The sequence below is a fragment of the Triticum aestivum genome, chromosome 7B (assembly GCF_018294505.1).
Source record: "Triticum aestivum cultivar Chinese Spring chromosome 7B, IWGSC CS RefSeq v2.1, whole genome shotgun sequence".
Taxonomy (NCBI): domain Eukaryota; kingdom Viridiplantae; phylum Streptophyta; class Magnoliopsida; order Poales; family Poaceae; genus Triticum; species Triticum aestivum.
In genome coordinates, this window is record NC_057813.1 from 571,152,790 (window position 1) to 571,159,760 (window position 6,971).

Consider the following 6,971-nt stretch of genomic DNA (forward strand, 5'->3'; position numbering starts at 1 on the left):
GAGACGCATAAAGGCGATTCGTGATGTGTGATAATTGAGGAAGAAAGGGAATGTGAAAAAGAAAACCTTCAAGGAAGCGGTCTTTTGGGCATGCGGTGACGAATTGTGGGGCGCATCAAGGCGACCTGTGATGTGTGACAATTGAGGAAGGAAGGGACGTGAAAAAACCCTTCAAGGAAGCGGTCTTTTGGGTATGATGGCATGAAGACAAATTGTGAGACACATCAAGGCGATCCGTGATGTGTGATAATTGAGGAAGAAAGGGACAGTGAAGAAAACCCTTCGAGGAAGAAGTCTTTTGGGCATGATGGCATGAAGTGGAATTGTGAGACGCATCATGGTGTTTGGTCGAGCCGTGGATTTTCTAAAAGCAGTTGTAGGAGATGTGCTATGGGAAGCCAACTGTGGGAGATGTGTTATGAGAAAGCAGTAAGCTGTTTGGCAAACTAGCTGTATGAGTTGTGGGTGTGAATATAAATATCTAAAATACCCCTAAGATCATTACAATTGATTTACAACACTAATAAAAACATAATTAAATAATTATCTAACTCTTATGGTCAACATGGTGTTTTAGCACGGCAAAAGAGTAGCACACAAATTGAAATACAAACAACTCATCATAGAATTCACTACCAATCTATCCCCAATTTTTTTTGCCATTGATCAATACATTAGAACACTTGCATTTTTCACAAGCGAAAGCCAAGCAACTAGATTAGTAGCATGGGCATAGAATCTTATATACACTTGTACACATATCACAAAATGAAATAGTAGTTCATCCATGAGCAGATCAAAGAACTCTCTCATTAACTCGAGCTCATCAAGGGTTAGTAATTATGGGCCAGTTTGGATCGCATCCATGCCGCTAGATGCCTGGCTTGGAGCTCTCCTGGAAACTGCTTGAGACTTGTTTGGCTGGTGTCCCGGAAAGGAAAACGTCTGCCTGGCCTAGCAGCCGGTAGCATTGTCATTAGCCTGGTTCGGTTGAAAAAAATAAAAGAAAGAAAAATGTTTGGCCCAGGCAACATGCTTTAGCCTGGCCCAGACGTCCTATAGCTTGAGCTTGGCCAACAGCTTGGCACTAATAATGAGCAGTGAGCAGTATGGCCCACGTGTAAAAATATCTGTAAGTACTAGATGACAAAGTAGCAACTCAGGAAAGGAACCAAACATGTGTGGCCCAGGCGTGCTTGGTCAGGCAAAAAAAAATTCATCATCTCACACTCCATCCAGGCAACACTTTTTCCCAGGCATAGTTTCCAGGCCTCTAACAAAACACATCCTATATCACAGACTCTATTCATGCCAGAGAAGGAAGGCCAGAAGATGTAGGTTTGTCTCCTGTCGATGGGTTCCTGTGAATCATTCCTGGTCGACCCATCGAATGGCATAGGTGGGACGTTTCGTCTCGCGCATGTATTTTTTGTTGCATAAAATCTAAAAAGTGTGCGCGCGTTTGTTGGAGAGAACGGGCGGCCGTGTCACTCGCATGTGTATATGCATGTTTTGTCTGCTAGTGCATGTGCTTGCTGGCAATAAATGCTGTCAGACTTGTCACATGTGACGGGAAAACAGATTCACGTTTATTTATTTCAAATTTTAAATTTTTAAAAAGTCATATCTTTCAAACCACGTGTCGGAATTCAGATCCGTCTTTACCCTTGGATTTCTCGTGACGAGATCTTTGAAACTAGATCCCACATGGGTATGTTTCGACAAATTTTTTTCAATGTCAACTTTCATGCTATATGGTGCAACTTTAGTACTGTATTGTGCAACTTTAATACTATATCGTGCAACTTTTTTCAAAACCAATTTTTTGATCTGCATGATTCAACTTCCATGAGGTTGTAATCTAGCAACCATGATAATTTTGATGTGCAACTAGTCTACTGTCCCGGCCATGACAATTTTAATGTGTAATGTAGTCTAGTTGCACACAAATTGTTGTTTAGTTAGCAGGAAGACTAGTTACACACACATATACTCTGTTGGCTTGTAATATAGTCTAGTTGCACACACATTGATGTTTAGTTGACTTGTAATGTAGTCTAGTTGCACACACATTGATGTTTAGTTGGCAGAAAGACTAGTTGCACACACATATGATCAGTTGGCTTGTAATGTAGTCCAGTTGCACACACGTTGTATTTAGTTGGCATGGCACTAGTTGCACACACATATGTGCAATTGACGCGGCAATGTAGTCTAGTTGCACAAACATTGATATTTAGTTGGCAGGAAGACTAGTTGCACACACATATGCTCAGTTGGCGCGACAATGTAGTCTAGTTGCACACATATTGATGTTTAGTTAGCAGGAAGACTAGTTCGTCAAAACATCATCATACGGGATCTACTTTAGAAGAGGACGTCGCGAGGTTTCAATAGTGAAAACGGATCTAAATTTCGACATGCGGTTTAAAAGATATGTCTTTTATAATTTTGAAAACCAAAAACTAATGCACAAGGAAGGAATATGAGGAACATTAATGCAGCGGCATGCGGGCATTCATCATGTAAGAAGAGACTATATAGGGGTGATTAATTAGCAGTGTTCTTTTTAATCACAGGGATGATCACGTGCACTGTTTTGAAAAGAAAATCGGCCGCTGAGGAGCGCTAGCGGGCGCCCAGCCGCCCGCTAGACGCGTCCTTTTTGTTGCGCTGTGATGGAATTGGGCTGACTCATTTACCTCTTCAGTTAGGATTCGGCTTGCACACCACAATGGAATCGGGCTGGCTTGTGTACCTCTTCGGTTAGGATTCGGCTTGCACACCATAGAATCCGGCTAAAAAGGTGAAACCAAATGGTGTCCAAGGCAATCCGTGATGTGTAATAATTGTGGAAGAAAGGGAATGCGAAAAAACCCTTCAAGGAAGCGGTCTTTTGGGTATGCATGCATGAGACAGACAGTGAGATGCATCAAGGTGATCCATGATGTGTGATAATTGAGGAAGAAAGGGAGCGAGACAAAAGCCTTCAAGGAAGTAATATTTTGGGCATGAGGACATGGAGACGAATTGCGAGACGCATTAACGCGATCCGTGATGTACAACTTTGGCTAGTAGATGATCCACCGGAGCGTTTGTACCCCGGGTGATGTCAAGACCCTGTTCCCAGCGCATTCGAAGCCCATATCCTAAGAACACGGCAGGTGTCAACACCAAGAGGTTTAGTTAATTGATGTAAAAAAAGAGGTTCAGTTAACTGAGGGCCAGGATGAAGCGGAAGAGACAGGTGAAGATGGACGGCCCAGGCTTCGTGAGGATTACCTGTGACTAGGGAGCGGCGGGCTGCTCCCTAGCGTTTCCTGGCAGCCTTCCCAGAAAGGCAAGTTTCTGTTCCACCCTCTCAAAGAAGGAAAGTCTCTGATTCAGCCCAGATCCGCCCGATACCCGCAGCCCACGATGCTAGAAAACTCCTGGCCCGCCACCCACGTGCTTCCTCCCCCAACCAGCCCCTTCCCTTTCACGCCTTTTTCTCCCCTCTCCCCACCTACCCCCGTCCCCATCTTCTTCTCCCCAAGACACAAAGGGACGATTGATACGTCTCCAACGTATCTACTTTTCCAAACACTTTTGCCCTTGTTTTGGACTCTAACTTGCATGATTTGAATGAAACTAACCCGGACTGATGTTGTTTTCAGCAGAACTGCCATGGTGTTGTTTATTGTGCAGAAAAAAAAAGTTCTCGGGATGACCTGAAAATCCACGGAGATAACTTTTGGAAAACATAAAAAATACTGGCAAAAGATGAAGGCTAGGGGGCCCACACCCTGTCCACGAGGGTGGGGGGCACGCCCCCTCCCCCTGGGCGTGCCCCCTATCTCGTGGCCCCCCTGGCGCTCCACCGACCTCAACTCCAACTCCATATATTCTGTTTCGCGGAGAAAAAAATCAGAGAGGAAGTTTCATCGCGTTTTACGATACGGAGCCGCCGCCAAGCCCTAATCTCTCTCGGGAGGGCTGATCTGGAGTCCATTCGGGGCTCCGGAGAGGGAGATTCGTCGCCATCGTCATCATCAACCATCCTCCATCACCAATTTCATGATGCTCATCATCGTGCGTGAGTAATTCCATCGTAGGCTTGCTGGACGGTGATGGGTTGGATGAGATTTACCATGTAATCGAGTTAGTTTTGTTAGGGTTTAATCCCTAGTATCCACTATGTTCTGAGATTGATGTTGCTATGACTTTGCTATGCTTAATGCTTGTCACTAGGGCCCGAGTGCCATGATTTCAGATCTGAACCTATTATGTTTTCATGAATATATGTGAGTTTTTGATCCTATCTTGAAAGTCTATAGTCACCTATTATGTGTTATGATCCGACAACCCCGAAGTGACAATAATCGGGATACTTCTCGGTGATGACCATAGTTTGAGGAGTTCATGTATTCACTAAGTGCTAATGTTTTGGTCCAGTTCTCTATTGAAAGGAGGCCTTAATATCCCTTAGTTTCCACTAGGACCCCACTGCAAACGGGAGGGTAGGACAAAAGATGTCATGCAAGTTCTTTTCCATAAGCACGTATGACTATATTCGGAATACATGCCTACATTACATTGATGAACTGGAACTAGTTCTGTGTCACCCTATGTTATAACTATTATATGAGGAATCGCATCCGACATAATTATCTATCACTGATCCAATGCTTACGAACTTTTCACATATTGTGTTTCGCTTATTTACTTTTCCGTTGCTATTGTTACAATCAGTACAAAATTCGTATCTTTACTTTTGCTACTGTTACCATTACTATCATACCACTTTGCTACTAAATACTTCGCTGCAGATACTAAGTTATCCAGGTGTGGTTGAATTGACAAGTCAACTTCTAATACTTGAGAATATTCTTTGGCTCCCCTTGTGTCGAATCAATAATTTTGGGTTGAATACTCTATCCTCCAAAGCTGTTGCGATCCCCTACACTTGTGGATTATCAACGATCGAATCCTTTCCCTCTAATCCAGAAAGCTTAAGATCCCTGCAATGGTGGCTTGATTAGGGTTGATTCAAACTATGAAATTTACAAAAAATACACAAAACAGAGAAGGGGCGACCTAGGCGGTAGAATAAACAGGCACAGATGTCAGATTTCATCTTGCTGCATAGATTTCATACCAACTTTTGGGCAAGTTGGTATGATGTGCACGCAAGTCTAGAATAATTTCCAGGCAACTCGTGCTGAAAACACAGGGAAAACCCTCTCTTGGAAGTACTATTCTAGTTTATGCTTGGATTTTTTGCAATTATATAATTGTTTTTCCAGTGTTTTCCCCTTGTTTCTTCCGACATGAGCGACTAGTATTGATTTGCACGGCACCTATTGCAAGAAAACAGTAAAAATGAATTAGTGAGCAACTATAGTAGTTTTTTAAGCAAATCAAGTATTGACAAAAAGCTAGTCCTGTCAGTACATGAAAACTATTTGTTGGGTTGCTTTTTGCATAGAAACCACTTGATGCTTTTCTTAGGTTGCTTTTTGCACTAGAAATGTGTTGAAAAAAATAGCTAAGTTCTATGATTTGTTTAAGCAAAATCAGTGTTAGAAGTAAGAAACTCTTGTGTGTTTGAGGAACTCCTCTTTTCTTGCTGAAACAAAAAAGTTGGACAACTTTGTGAGTACCTAGAAGTGGACCTTGAAGCTTCTTGCTTGGGCGTGTGCATAAAACCTCAAAAATGTTGCTTTGACGTCCTTTTAGAATTTAGTGAGGCCCTGCAAACAAAACAAACAATTTGTTTAGGCAAGAATATCTACGAAACCATATTTACAAAACTCAGTTGATTTTTTAGAGTAAACTTAGGTTATTTAGGAAAGTATTTTTATATGTAGACAACTTATTCTATTGGAAATAAAAAATTTGTGCAAACAAAATCACCTTTTTTGCTAAAAAAGAATATATCTGGCAACTCACGCTAGCCTTTTTAGCAACTACTCCCTTCGTTTCAAAATAGATGACCCAAATTTGTACTAACTTTGTACTAAAGTTAGTACAAAGTTGAGTCATCTATTTTAGAACGAAGGGAGTACATAACATGTGTTGGGCAAGTTTTGGGTGAAATAAAACCCATCGTCTCAGGGGCAGATTTTTTGGCAACTCACGCTAGCATCTCTAGCAAATGACTATCATACATTGGGCAAGTTTTGGACACTCTCGGTTCAAGTCATCGACGATTCTAGCCCCCGCATCTCGGGAGCAGTTCTTTTGGGCAACTCACGCTAGCATCTCTAGCAACTAACTATCATGCGTTGGGAAAGTTTTGGAAACTTTTGGCTCGAGTCATCGACGATTCAAGCCCCCACATCTCGGGAGCAGATATTTGGGGCAACTCACATCGGCATCTGTATCAACTAACTATGATGTGTATGGCAAGTTTTGGACACTCTCGGCTCGAGTAATCGATGATTCTGACCCCCGGAGCAGATCTTTTGGGCAACTCACGCCGGCATCTTTAGCAACTAACTATAGGGCATTGGGCAAGTTTCGGCCACCCTCGGGTCGATTCATCGATGATTCCAACCCCTGCATCTCGGCAGCGGATCTTTTGGGCAACTCATACCAGCATCTCTAGCAAGTAACTATCGCGTGTTGCGCAAGTTTTGGACACCCTCTGGTTGAGTCATCGACGATTCCAGCCCCCGCATCTCGGGAGCGGATCTTTTGGGCAACTCACGGTGGCATCTCTAGCAACTAAGTATCGCGTGCTGGGCAAATTCCGGATACCCTCTGGTCGAGTCATCGACGATTTCGAGCCCCCGCATCTTGGGAGCGGATCTTTTAGGCAACTCATGCCAGCATCTCTAGCAACCAACTATCGCGCTTGCGCAAGTTTCGGACACCCTTGGGTCGAGTCATCAATGATTCTGGCCCCACATCTCGGGAGCGGATCTTTTGGGAAACTCACGCCGACTTCTCTAGCAACTAACTATCGTGCGTTGGGTTTTGAACACCCC

The 6,971-nt window shown here is 43.3% G+C and overlaps 1 long non-coding RNA gene across 2 annotated transcripts in view; it reads right to left on the minus strand.

Annotated features, from left to right (window-relative positions):
• Window positions 1–4,829: 4,829 nt before the first annotated feature.
• LOC123159540 (uncharacterized) overlaps window positions 4,830–6,971 on the minus strand; it is a 4,652-nt gene continuing 2,510 nt past the window's right edge. The window contains exons 4-6 of one of the 2 annotated variants that reach the window (XR_006479777.1): window positions 5,643–5,732; window positions 5,077–5,339; window positions 4,830–5,000 (exon numbers count right to left, since the gene is read on the minus strand). This is a non-coding gene — a long non-coding RNA (uncharacterized lncRNA). Of the gene's footprint in view, window positions 5,340–5,642; window positions 5,733–6,971 lie in introns of both variants that reach the window. The other variant, XR_006479776.1, reaches the window with a different exon arrangement.